Here is a 13635-nt window from a genome sequence, read left to right as displayed (position 1 = left end):
CTCTTGGACATGAACATCCAGCCTAGAAGACTTGGAAAGCCGTTCTTCCCCTCCATGCATCCCCCAACCCACCCCAGGGACAGCAATAGCATGGAAATAAATTAACTGGCTCTGCCGTTCTGACGCATAAAGAGCAACTCTTCATAAAGCCCTCGGTGTTGTTCTCCCTGCCAAGAATCATTTAAGCAGCGTCGTTAGTGACTTATCTGTGCTGAAGCACCAGTGAGAGCTGACAGGGAGAGACCCCGTCGGCCGCTGCTGCGCTGAACATCTGTCTGCAGCTCCAGCTGTTTGCACCCTGCGTGGGGAACCTCCTTCCCTCAGCCACGCGCTGGGACACGGGGCTTACAGCTCCTTCCGAGGCTCAGGGATGGCTCGGAGCAAAGTTTGGGGTGACTGACAGCAGGGAAATGCCTCCTGCTTACTCACAGCTTTATCAGAGCCCTGCTCCTCCCAGGGAAAGCTTCTCCTGATAACCCGGCACTGCAAGCAGCCATAAGGGGTGGGAAGTGCCCCAAACAGCCCTCAGTGGGATTGGGAATTGGGCTGCAGATCCCGAGCGTCTCGGAGCCTCTTAACCACTGGCAGCCTCTTTATCTTCCTAATGTGCCCATTAAGAGAACAAAGTTATCTGCATCTTAAGGCAGGGAATGAAGAGACTCTCACTGCCCTCGAGTCTCCCTGGTCCCAGTGTCTCCAGCTGGTGCTTTACTGGAGTCTGAATTGCTCTTAAATGTCCCCTTGCTCCCCATATCACTGCGTACAGGGACTGGAAAGGGATTTAAGACGACTGAATATGGCCCTTAACGACTGCCACAAAAGTGCATCCCAGGGAAAGGATGCAAAACACTTTAACCCTTGTAAAAGTCCAAAAGCCTTGTGTTAAATCTCCAGATCTGCCAGCTGAGGTTGCCCAGGTTCCCTGTCTGTGCCGGGTTTGTGTGTGAAGCTGTCTCCTGAAGGCAATGCTGTGCAGGGTCATCTCTGCCCAGCGAGCTGAGGTTCAGGATTGGCAGCCTGATAAAATGAACCAGCCTAAAATTTGCCTGGAATTCTAAAGTCTGGTTTATGGCTGTTAAATTTGAAACCAATCAAGTCAAACTTGAAACCAATTTACTTTCTGAACTCTTCTTTGCTTGCTTGTTCAAATACTGGGAGGGAAGCCAGCTCTGGAAATGAAGTCACTTTTGAAAATGGCTGCTCTCCCCAGAAGGAGGCTCTGAAAATTCCTATTGTAATTTAAAGTCATTTTCCCTCCTCCTCCACCCCCCCCCCATCCCCAAAATATTACAAACTTGGCTTCTGAATCAGCCCCTCCCATATGTCCTCAAATTAAAAAGAGGGAAAAAAAAAAAAAAAAAGACAGACACTGGCACTGCGAGACCTTTTTTATGGCACCAATTTTATTGCACAGGATTCAGCCCATTGACAGGCTGTAAAAGTTTATTGGAAGCAGATAGAGCCTGTCAATGGGCTGACCAGTGCCCCTGGCTGGGATTCACCCCCAGGCTGCTGGAGAAGGGATGTGGGTTTGTGGCATTTTCCACGCTTTGGCTGGGTCATCCAGAGGGAGAATTTCCTGCAGGGAAATGCCCGCTGGGAAGCGCCGGCGCTGGCGCAGGGTGTGAGTCAGTTCTGTGCAGGGATGAGGTGCTGACGAGCTCTGTGGTGAGTCTTTGGGGTGAAACACATGGCCGAGGTTATTCATGCCAGCAGGTCTTTCCCTGGCAGCTGGATTGCACTTGGATAATATTCCCATGGATGCATCATCAACATCGTGCGTGAGGTCTTCTGCACGAGAGGAGCATCCCTCTCACAGAGCCCACCAGGCAAAATGCAAACCAAGGCCTTGTGCTGTTACTTGGGACTCTTGTCAACTTGGAAGGGAGCTTTTCCTTGGGAAAATGGCTCTTGGTTCCAAAGGAAAGCTGTTCTTAATTCCTGTGTGCTTTTGCAGGATGCCTGGCACACCTGTGACATGAGTTTCAGGTGCCTCATCTGTGCAAAAGCCTTGGAAGCGTGGGGACTGCCCACAGAAGGTGCTGCCTCATCCCTCGGGGGCTTTGGAGTCTATCCCAGCAGTCCTTGATGGTTTGGGTTGATGTATCTTATGTACAACAAGGACAAATTCTGCCTTTTTACCTGCGTTCTGTCCCTCTTCCCTGCTTCATGCTGAGCTGCTGCAGCAAAGTTTGTCCAAAACACAGTGAGCTCCTCAGTGGGGAGCAGGGTGCCAGATCTGCTGCGTTCCCAGGGCAATGAACTCGAATGACTCTTTCCCTCTGAGACACTCGGGGACCCTCAGCAGAACAGGGCTGTCCCCCCTGCCAGACCCCTCACCTTGTTGGCCTGTGCCACTCGGGCTGTGCTGTCAGGAGCTGTTTGCTGGGGGAGCAGCCTTAGGTAAACCCCTGTGTTTGTATCCACAACAGCGTTGCATCAAGGTTGCCGCGTGTCATTTCATCACTCTGGCAAGCGACAAGCTCAGGGCTTGGAGTGTGGAACCTTATTTTTAATAAAGGAAAAATCTTTGCACTTTTATTCTGCATCTGTCAGCGATCTCACTTGGCTCAGCCCTGGAGGAGTTCAGCTGGCCCTCGTGTTAAGGAAAACCAACAAATTAGTACAGATGTTTTTCTGAGAGCTACGGGGATCAGGGATCAGTGATTTAATACTGCCTGATATTTGATAGGGGACGCCCAGGGAATATGTGCTGGAAACCAGGAAGTAATATTACATGAAATCAAAATATAAATATGTTCCTAAAGGTTTAGGTAATTTTTTGCAATTTCCCCTTGTACAGTTTTAAATGAGGTCTCTCCTTCTCCTCCTGTTCTTCCTGCACTTGTTCATGTAGGAGCTGGATTCAAAAAGCCAGGGAATAAAATGGAGGCTTTTTGTGTGGTTTTTGGGGGGTTTTTGTAGGATCATGGAATCCCAGAATGGTTTGTGTTAGAAACTACCTTTGAGCTTATCTTATTCTACTCCCTGCCATGGGCAGGGACACCTCCCACTATCCCAGGGTGCTCCAAGCCCTGTCCAGCCTGGTCTTGGACACTGCCAGGGATCCAGGGGCAGCCACAGCTGCTCTGGGCACCCTGTGCCAGGGCCTGCCCACCCTCCCAGGGAACAATTCCTTCCCAATATCCCATCCATCCCTGCCCTCTGGCACTGGGAAGCCATTCCCCCTTGTCCAAAGCCTTTCTCAGCTCTCCTGGAGCCCCTTTAGGCCCTGCAAGGGGCTCTGAGCTCTCCCTGGAGCCTTCTCTTCTCCAGGTGAGTCCCCCCAGCTCTCTCAGCCTGGCTTCAGAGCAGAGGGGCTCCAGCCCTTGGAGCAGCTCCGTGGCCTGCTCTGGCCAGCATCTTTCTGTAGGCTTTAGCACCGCTGAGGAGCACACATTCAAAAATAGGTATCTGGGGAGGAAGGTAGCCTTCACCACCAGAGGTAGAATTTTGCCTTTGGGAAGCATTCAGGCTTCAGGATCCATCATTCATTGTGCCCTCCCTGCTCCTTCCAACCCTGAGAACTCATGAGAATCAGGATATTCCATGATTCTAGAACTGTGAACTGAGTTGGACCCACAAGGATCATCAATTCCAGCTCTTGGCCTGCAGCTTCAAGCTCCTGCCAAGATCCATCTTCAGGAAGGGACAGCGTGGACATGGGAAGTCTCTGTGGCACCGCTTTTCTTGGTGACGTGCCAACGAGTTGTTTCTCCGAGGGGTTTGCGCCATTACTTGATCCCTGGTGGTCCAAAAGGGCACCAGTCTGTTGTCTTTTGGAGTTTTATATAATTTTCCACATGTTCTGGATTTAGTGACATCTCTGAGTAGGCTTATCATGACCATAAGGAGCATCTGCAATTCTTCTTGGTGGTTCTGGACACTTAGGAGCTCATGATGTGTCACGCTGGTGAGTCTTTGCCTGCCACATCTCCTCCACGGGGTTTTTGTGTTGCTCAACGGCTTCACCGCTGCTGGGTTGGGTTTGCTGATACGTAAATAACTCACAGCATGAGAATTTATTCACACCCTCCAAAAACCACAAGATATGGAAAAATTCATGTTATTCTTGACTCTCAAAAACATAGCAGTGACTGAGATGAAGTCATAAGGGCTCTGCAATGACCATCAGGGGGGATTTTGAAATAATTCCCAGACCTTCTCTCTGTCCCTGGGATGCCCAGGGTACCCCAGCTGTCTGGCAGAGGGGAGTGCATTGCTAAGCACTGGCAATTTTGGAGTGGAGAATGGCTTTTCTGCTCAACTCAGAGCTGGCAGGGCCTCCCAAGCAGGCACAAGACGACAGGGTTGTGCCTGAAGATTTTTGGGTTGGAAAACTGGCTGGTGAAGGTCACACCAGAGCTGACCTCCCAGGCTGCCGCTGTGCCTTGGGCAGGGCAGTGGTGCTGCTGGGGCCGAGTTGCATCCTCTGGGTAACATGGAACTCCAAAGCGTTAGGAAGTTTGGCTGCTCAAAACCCATTGCTTCATTCCGGAAGATGACACAAACAGCAACTCTTTCCCCTCACATTTCCCTTCTTGCCCTTGGGCAAGGACCCAAACCCTTCCTGATGTGTAATGGATTTACTGGTCCCTCACCAGTGGGATGCTGTTCTGGCCTGGTTCTCGTTGCCAGAGCGTCACAGCTTTTGGTGAGTGCCTGGAACATCCCCAGTGTTCATCCTTGAGCTGCGGTTCGTGGGTTTGGATTCAAATAAATGAACTTTTTATGAATGTCGTCTTGAGGTTGTGCTGCAAACAAAGCTAATTAGAAGCTTCTTGGTGATGGAAGTGTTGAGGCAAGGAAATCCAGAGCAGGGAGTGACAATGTCCTGCGCTTCACAAATTCCTGCTGTGGCTGTTCCTTTCCCTTTGCTCATCCGGCTGTGCCTTCCTGCAGCACACAGAGACTCAAGGATCTCTTGCCCATCCTACCCCACGGTTTCTTGGCTTGCTGGGATTCTGTAACTCTTTTGGTAGTCCCTCTACAGGGATAGGAAGGCTGAGGTTTTTGTAAGGCCTCAGTTGGCTTTAAATTGTATAAACTTCATACTCCTTTTACATCCAGCCTGCAAACTTAGGGAACGTATTCAACTCTAAAACAATTTCTCAACTTAGTGACAAATCTGCTTCCTATAAACCCAAGCTGTTGGCATTTGCTCTTACACTCCTTTAATGCTTTATTAATGAAGTTCTTTTACAGCTGTTCCATTATTTCACCTGGGATAAGAGTCAGGGTCACAGGTGGATAATTATGTGGGTCATCCTGTTTCTATCCTCTTAAAACTCTGGCACAACATGAGCTTTCTTCCAGCCCTCAGTGTTCCAAAGACTTATTAAAAGTCAACATTAACGATCCAGAGCACTCTCTGGCCAGGTCCCTTTTAAATACGAGTTCTCTGTGCTTGCTGATTTCAAAAGACCTCATTTACTAGCTGTGGCTTAACATCCTCCTTAGTTACTGTTGGATTAGGAGCTATTTCATCATTGCGTGACACAAGCAAATCCCATGGCCTCCTCTCAAAGCCCGAGTGGTTGCTCCTGTGACTGGAATACCTTGGAGCTGTGGAAATACCCCTTGGCTAAGTGTGATTGTACTCCTTTTCTCAAGTCAATACCATTGTTAGGGGGTTTGTTCCTCTAGAGCTGTTTGAGGTGTTTGTCCCACAGGGACTGATGCAGAAATTTGCTGTTCCCAGGCAGGGAGATCATCACCATGGGGGGAGGGACTGGACGTGGCACAAACATCAGTCCACGGGCAGGGAGAAAAGGAAAGAGGGGCAAGAGAGCTTTTGTGCAGTGGAGATTGTCCTAGTGGAGAGTGGAGAGTACATTCATGCCCAGACTCAGGAATGAGAGAATCCCAGAATGGTTTGGGTGGGAAGGGACCTCAAAGATCATCCAGTGCTATCCCTGCCATGGGCAGGGACACCTCCCACTGTCCAGGCTGCTCCAAGCCCCATCCAGCCTGGCCTTGGGCACTGCCAGGGATCCTGGGGCAGCCACAGCTGCTCTGGGCACCCTGTGCCAGGGCCTGCCCACCCTCCCAGGGAAGGATTCCTTCCCAATATCCCATCTCAACCTCTTCTCTTTCAGTTTAAATCCTTTCCCCCATGTTCTACAGAAACCTCTCAGAGGAAACCCCTGGGACATGTTAGGGTGGGACAGGGGCCGTATGCGTGGCCCTTGGAGAAAGGGCTCTTGGGTCACAGCAGGATCGTGATGGGATGAAGGCAGGAAGTGAGAAAAGGCCATCTGGGCTGGCACTGAAGGGACATCTGTGGCATAACTGGCACAAGAACACATCCGCATAAAGGAGTAAAACCAGACTTAGCCGGGGTCTCCTGGAGACCCTCCTTGGAGAGACGCTGCTAACGTGGAAACAAAAGGGTGAGAAGGGGAGCAAAGGAACAGTGGTCTAGCAGTGAGCCAGGGAGGTGACAGTAAAAGAGAGGCCGTGTGGAAGTCATTCTTTAATCGCTGCCACATGGATGCAAGAACCCGGATAAGCTGTGGAAGAGCTGGCATTGCACATCCGAAGCAGGAGTTTAAGCCAGGCTGAGGCTGGGAAGGGTTGAGGAAGTGGAAGGCAGGAAATCCTTGACCACAGACAGGGAGTGGGCAAAATGGTACAATGTGGGTGTTTAGGTCTCTCTTATTACTGGACAACTCAGTGTTTCCTGCTTGAAAGGGGAAGTAAAATATTAACTGCTGTGTGATGGTGCCTGGCCAAAGTGGTGAGCAGGATGAGTGCTCTGTACGTAGGTGGTTGTTTAAAGATGAGCTTTGTTTTGGAAAAGTATCACAGAGAAGCAGCTGTTGGATCACTTCTGTTGCTGCTGCTTCTGCTTCATCACAGCCGTGTTCTGAATCTCTGGAAATAAAGTGCCATATACGATGTGGGAGATTTTTTTGCTACTCTTGGTGGGGGAGAAGCAACTGAGCACAGAATGGGAGCTCAATAACCTTCAGCAGTCAGCAGAGGTGGCTCCCAGGTTCCTATAATTATGCTTTTCTCTGCTTCAGGCAGTTTAAAATTAGCCTGTGTGCCAATTCTGTGTTCCTCAAGACCTATACAGGGAATTTAAGCTTTATATTGCAAAAGGTGAGCTGTACAGGAATAAAAAAATTCCGAAGCTTCCATGCATGCTTCTGTTGGCTTTTCTGATCCCACATGAATTGAAGATGTGCTGCCTCTGGGTTTAGCTCGTTTGATCAATCCAGACTTCAAAACTTTGGGCAAGTTCAGCATAAATAGTACCCAAACTCCCATCGAACTGCTCTGTGAGCATCTTGCAAATAAACATGTGTCAGTGCAAAGAAACTCTACCCCTGTGACCTGTGTTACTTGTGATGGCTCCAGATCTCTTTTGAAATGGAATCCTTGAAATATGCAGTTTTTCGCCTGGTATTTACTCAAGTGCTTGCCATGACACAGAAGAAAACAAGTCAGTGTCAGGGAGCAGTGGCTACCTCTGGTGATTTATTCTCAGCCAGGTAACTGAATTGCCTTTCCTGCTGGGTAACCACATATGAGGATGGGGAAGAGTAAACCTGTGTGTGTTCAGGTTGTTGGCACTGTGTCGTGGCCCTTTCCCTGCCTCGGGAAGCACGGTCTGGAGGCTGCTGTGAAAAGGTAGATGTGAGCAGGAGAAAACCAGACACACAACAGTTGCTGGTGGTTCGCTGCCAAAACAGCAAACCTAATAAAGTGAGATTTTGCCAGGCATGGAAAAAAACCCCACTCAAACCCAAAGTGTTTCATAATCCCGGAGGCTGTGGATGATAGGACAGGGAATACGTGTGTCAGTGCTGCCAGTCAGGGAGGTGCTGCCCGAGGATGGGATTAGCTTTGGAGGTGGATGCTGCAGGGGAGAGAAACCTCCTCCCTTCTGGGTGGGGAACAAACCCCTGGATGTAATTTGTCATGGATAAGGTTTGCACATAAATCACCAGGTGCATAAATAGAGGAGGAAGAAACACTGGCCAGGGAAAGCTCTGCCTGGGAGAGTTTGGAGCTGACCTAGGCCCGGGTCTCTTGTGGTTTTTGTATTGCAAATAAAAAGACAAGTATCGTGCTGGGAAGTATAAACAGGGCTCTCAAGCCCTCGGGCTCCACATTAACGTGCTGTCAGCTGCCCCTGGGAGGAGCTGGAGGAAGCTGGGATTATCTCTAAGTGTTCTCTATGTGCAACTCAGGTGTTGGAGTCAGCAGTATGTGCATATTCATCTCTCTGGATTTACGAGTCCCTTCAGGAGTGATGGAGAATAACAAAGGTGAGCAGTGCCGGTGGCACCTTTCCTCTCTCCATGACTCCTCTGGGAGCTTTGAACTGCTAAAGGGGTGAGGAGTCCTCAGGATTTGGAGCAAAAGCCATTCCCAAGTGGCAAGTTCTTCTCAGTGCTTCGAACCCTGGAATGACTCTGACAGTTTAATAGCAAGCAGCCTTCATGGGGAACCACCCTCTTCTTAAGCCTTCCAGGAGAAAATTATTCCATTTAACAGAAACGGCAGCTTTTAGGTGAGGCCAGGGTTAGGTGGGATTTGAGCTCGGAGCAGACCCAAGTCATGAAATCACCCAGTAGCACCCAGAGCATCAGGACTTGCACGTTCTCCAGTTTGCTGCTTATGTCTTTGGAGGGCAGAGGAGCTGGGAATCGGGCCCCCCTGCCCCACTGCTGGTTTGGGGCCTGTGGCAGATGCCGTAAGGGAGGATCTGTGCTCCCTCTGTGCCACCTACCCTCCATTACCCGTGTGGGGAATTTGGCAATGTGGGAATGTAACACCCAAAGGCTGGGACAGGTCACCCTGTTGCAAGGATTTGTTGTGTTCAAGGAAAGCACCTTTTCTGGAATGTGTTGGGTGTTTCAGCTTTGGTGAAACCACTTCAGTGTCCCCACAGGGTTTTAACGATGTGTTGTAGAACAATTTGCAGTGTCCTGCGTGCAGAAATTCAGAAGTCTGAGCTGGGAGTTGTCATAAACCAGACTTTGTTGTCAAGAGTCTCGGGGATTTATGAAACTGGAGGATGTGATGATAACGTGAGTAGCTGCAGGACTCTTCCCTCTAAAACACAGCTTTGGTCCCCAAACCTGGATGGTCCCAGTGGTGGGGGAGGCGTAGGGAGAGGAGCTGCTGAAGTACGACACGTGGGAGGTAGGGGTGTGGGAATTAGGATGCTGAACTCCTTCCCAGCACTGCTGCAGTCTCCGTGTGACTTCTTGTGAGCCCCTCTGAGTCACAGGAACCAGAGATAACGATAATCCTCTGCTCCAGTCCTGTCTGGCAGCTTCACCAGACTCCAAACTTTCTGGGAAGGAAGGTCCTCTATTATTATCATGATTAGCGTAATTGCGGTGCCACAGTCACAAACTTTATCGTACATTCCTGGTTTTTGCTGAACTGTAATGAAACAACCAAATTTTGGGGGACGTACAACTCTAACCTGACTCAACAGGAGCTGAAAGTGAGAGCCAGGCTTTCACTGTGTTACAATTGTGTAACAATTGATCCCTGAGTCTCCTCAGGTGCTTCTGACTGCAGAATGGGATGGAATATGCTGGTTTGCCTTCAAATCTAGCTGGGTGAAGATTGCTGGGGAAGTCAGCTGAGACTGAGGTGTTTACACCTCATGTGGGTTCAGGCAGGTTCCACTGACCATAATTTCTCAACTGACCCCAAACTGATCCATAGGTGTTCCCAGCTGTTTGGGAAGAGCAGGAGTGCCTGGGGGTGTTGCGAGGCAGGATGAGGCAGGATGCTCCAGCACACAAGAGCAGTGTTTCCCTGAAGGGAGGAGATGAGTGAATATCCCTGTGTGTAACTGAGAGCCATGAAAAGCTCACCCAGGAGAGACTGCGCTCTGCAGGGTGCCACCATCTCCGTGCTCCTTATCAAAAATGTAAGCAAACAACAAATTAAACCCAATTATGTTTGTTTCCCAGGCCTTTGTTTATCCAGGGGATTAAGCCTGGCTTCAGCTGTTGGGATTTGGCAAGGGACAGAGCCCAGCTCGAGCTGAACCCGCCTCTGCTCGGTGGCCAGGGAAGAATTGCTGCCTAGAGGCAGAGAAGTGCAAACCAGCAGTTAGTGAAGTGCTGATGAGCGTTTAGGTATGCGAGGGCATCTGGGGTGTCTGCATGCTGTAGGCTGGAAAAAAAAAAAAAAAAAAGGTGTTTTTTTCATTTTCCTTGTCCTTCAGAGCTCTGCAGGTGGTTGGGGCTGAAGCACCTCTTCATTTCACAGAATATTCTGAGTTGGAAGGGACCCACAAGGATCCTCGAGTCCTGATGCTCTTAAGTGGCATCACTTGGCACAGTCAGCTAAGGAATCTCCTCGGCTGTGAGGGTGGGGCAGGGGTCAGATGCTGAGCCAGGTTTGTTAGGGAGGATGGAGCAAGATGTCGAGAAGGTCGAATGGAAAATCTGAATGGTTAAGGGTGGACTTGGTAATGTGGGTGTTTTCTATGTGAAACTTCAGAGCACTGCTTTTAACTGAAAATGGGAATTGAAGAACTAAATTGGAGGGGTTATGTCATATGGAAAGAAATAAATCAAGTTTAAACCTTCTGGGGGGGGATAACTTCCTGATAAATCCCCCAAACAAAGATTTCCTGTGTCAGCAGCAGATGTGAACCCTTTCACTAAAATTGAAGACCTCCTCCAAGAGGGATCAAAGGGGAGGAGGCTCATCTCCGCTGCCTCTGCAGATCTGTTTGCCTCAAATGCACTTGTTAAAAAACACAAAAATATCTCGAGGAATGCTGCCTTTAAAAACAAGTTATTCAACCTGGGAGCTGCATTTTGGAAGCTGGTATTGAAGCAGATGCCAAGTTTCCCTCAGTGCTGTCCATCCAAACGCTGTGTTTAATTTTACAGACTTTCTGGAGCACCAGGGAGAAGAGCTGTAGGGAGATACTGCAGGAATTTCATCCCAAGCATCCAAACACCTTATTCCTAAAAGCAGCTGGAATGCCAGTGCTGGTTTACGTGTGATTATTATTTAGGGGTGGTTATGTGTGATTATTTCATCAGGAAATGTGGTAATAGGACAGGGACTGATGGGTTCAAACTAAAAAAGGGGAAATTTAGGTTAGATATAGAGAAGAAAATGTTCCCTGGGAGGGTGGGCAGGCCCTGGCACAGGGTGCCCAGAGAAGCTGTGGCTGCCCCAGGATCCCTGGCAGTGTCCAAGGCCAGGATGGACAGGGCTTGGAGCAACCTGGGACAGTGGGAGGTGTCCCTGCCCATGGCAGGGGGTGGAATGAGATGAACTTTAAGGTCACCTCTTACCCAAACCATTCTGGGATTCTGTGATTATCACAGGTAATCAAAAACTCTTAATCTCCCAGTGTTGAGATGTCTCAGCAGCATCAGCTTGCTGCATGTTGTCACCAAAGCATTTGCAAATGGCTTTTCTAGTCTCCTGTTTGCAGCTGAAGCCCATCTGTTAGCTGAAGGTGCTGATAAGAGGGAAACAAAAGAGAATTTCTGTGGCTGGATGCACAGGTAGGACCTTGCTCCCGAGGTGTCCTGTTCTGGGAAGCTCTGTGTAAACTGCAGGCAGGTTTTGGGGTGTACCACAAACTCAACCCCTGGCCTGTGTTTGCTTTTGTTATAGCCAGAGGTACTGTGCAGCAAAAACAATCCTGGTGCTTCCTGAGGAGCTGATACAGCCTGGATCCACCTGGGTTCCAGATCCCCATCGCTGGCAGTGCCCAAGGCCAGGCTGGATGAGGCTTGGAGCAGCCTGGGCCAGTGGAAGGCGTCCCTGCCCATGGCAGGGGTGGCACTGGATGATCTTTAAGGTCCCTTCACAACCAAACCACTGCTGATTCTATTCCATGATCCCACACGTGCTCCAGCTCTGGGCTTTGCTGAAGGCATTGCCTGCTGTTTGCTGCTTCTCCTGGCCCCCTCCTCCTTCAGCCACTGGCTGCAGTTTGTATTTCCCCTTTTATTGCCTTTGGCTCTGTCACGATGGGCGGTGCAGTATTTTTGTTCTTCGCTTAATAATCTTTTGGCGGCTGTTGGACATCATTTCTCATTGTATTGGTGGAGGATTAGCTGAGATGATGGGAGATATTTCCTGTCTTAGCCAGCGGGATGGGCTTTGCAGGGATTGTGCCTTCTTTTCTCATAGTGTAATGCTTTGTTTGGGAATGTGCACAGGCAGCTCGGCTATGGGAAGAAAGCGCAGCCCCTGAAGCACGATCGCTTTTATTTGTGGCAAGAAGCCATGGAAAAGGCAAAATCACTGGTATTCCCAGGCTGGACAGACCTTAGGGCTGGGAGTTGAGGTCACTGGGGTCTGCTCATGCCTCTGCATTGTGGTGGGGGCAAATAGACTCCCTCTCTTTATCCCGAGCTTGTCTTCATTGAATCGTAAAATCACAGAATAGGTTGGAAAAGTCATGAAAGATTAGTTTGTTCCAACTTCCTGCCGTGGGCAGGGACACCGTCCACCAGAGCAGGCTGCTCTAAGCCCCATCCAACTTGGCCTTGAACACCTCCAGGGATGAGGAGTCCAGTTAGTTGCAGGTTTTCCCTTGGAAAGGGTTGGTGAACTTGAATGCTCCTGGCACCCTCTGCTTCATACCTGTGTTGTTGAGTTAAGGGATGCTGCAGGGCTTCTTTCAGGAAGTCTGGGAGAGGCTGTGGCTGATGAAGGAGCAGAGGGAATGGGGTCATCAGGGTGGGTGCAGAAGTGTGTTTGCAACCATCGCTCTGCAGGGCAAGAGCAAACAAGCTTTTCTGCAAAAAACAACGCAAGCCTGGGAAAAGGTTGAATTTCTGGGAAAGCGATTGGGGAAGGGTGGGTCTAGGTCCTGGTGACGGTCTGAGGGTGTTATCTGGCATCCCTCAGTAACCACAGCCCCTCTCAGGTTACTGTTTACTGGCCCAGATGGGATCTCCAAGGGAAGTTGTTTTCTCCTTGCAACAACTGCTCGGGACCAAGCCTTGTGCTTGCTCTCTCATCCAGCTGCAAGGCTTCAGTGACTCTTGAAACCCCCCGAGGCTCTGTCTTCCCTCTGCTGTGTCTTATCAGAACACAAGGTAGTCTCCCTGTCCCAGTCTGGATCCCGGATTTCTGTCTGCCGGCACTTCCGTGGCTCGGGCAGGACAGCCCTTGGCTGCTGAGATCAGATGCCCAGTGGGGCTCGTGTTGCTGGATGGAGAGAGGGTTTAATGTTACGCTAGAGATTGTAAGGGGAGACAATCTTAAGACAGGAAAAAAAGGACTTTGCCGGTTCCAAGGCGATTTAGTTCTCTTGTAATAATAAGTGCGAGGTGTGGGGGGAGGGACTGGCCGTGACATGATCCCTCTGCAGCGCTTTGTAAAGACAAGGGCTGCAGACTTCTGCAACCTTCCTGCCAATTCTGGGTGTGGGATGTGGTACCAAAGGCTGAAAACCCAGACAGCTCAAGAGCAGAGGAAGGAAGTTAATGGTTGCTGGAAGAAGCGGGGCATACAAATGCCCCGCTGAGGAGGGCCATGAGCCCTCAGCACAAGAGCCCTCTGCACTCCCTTGGAGGAGAGAGGTCTGAGGCCAAGACAACCTCCCCCAGAGATAAACAACCTTCCTGTGGGTCATGGTGACAAAGTGAACCACCCCCAGCATGCCTTGTTTCT

At 50.0% G+C, this 13635-nt stretch overlaps 1 long non-coding RNA gene across 1 annotated transcript in view; it reads left to right on the top strand.

Moving 5' to 3' along the window:
* LOC116455765 overlaps nucleotides 1-11274 on the top strand; it is a 33779-nt gene extending 22505 nt beyond the window's left edge. The window contains exon 3 of the long non-coding RNA XR_004244471.1: nucleotides 11239-11274. This is a non-coding gene — a long non-coding RNA (uncharacterized LOC116455765). The remainder of the gene's footprint in view (nucleotides 1-11238) is intronic.
* The last annotated feature ends 2361 nt before the right edge of the window (nucleotides 11275-13635 follow it).

Source organism: Corvus moneduloides, chromosome 25, assembly GCF_009650955.1.
Source record: "Corvus moneduloides isolate bCorMon1 chromosome 25, bCorMon1.pri, whole genome shotgun sequence".
Taxonomy (NCBI): Eukaryota; Metazoa; Chordata; class Aves; order Passeriformes; family Corvidae; genus Corvus; species Corvus moneduloides.
This window is presented reverse-complemented; position numbering and strand designations above follow the sequence as displayed.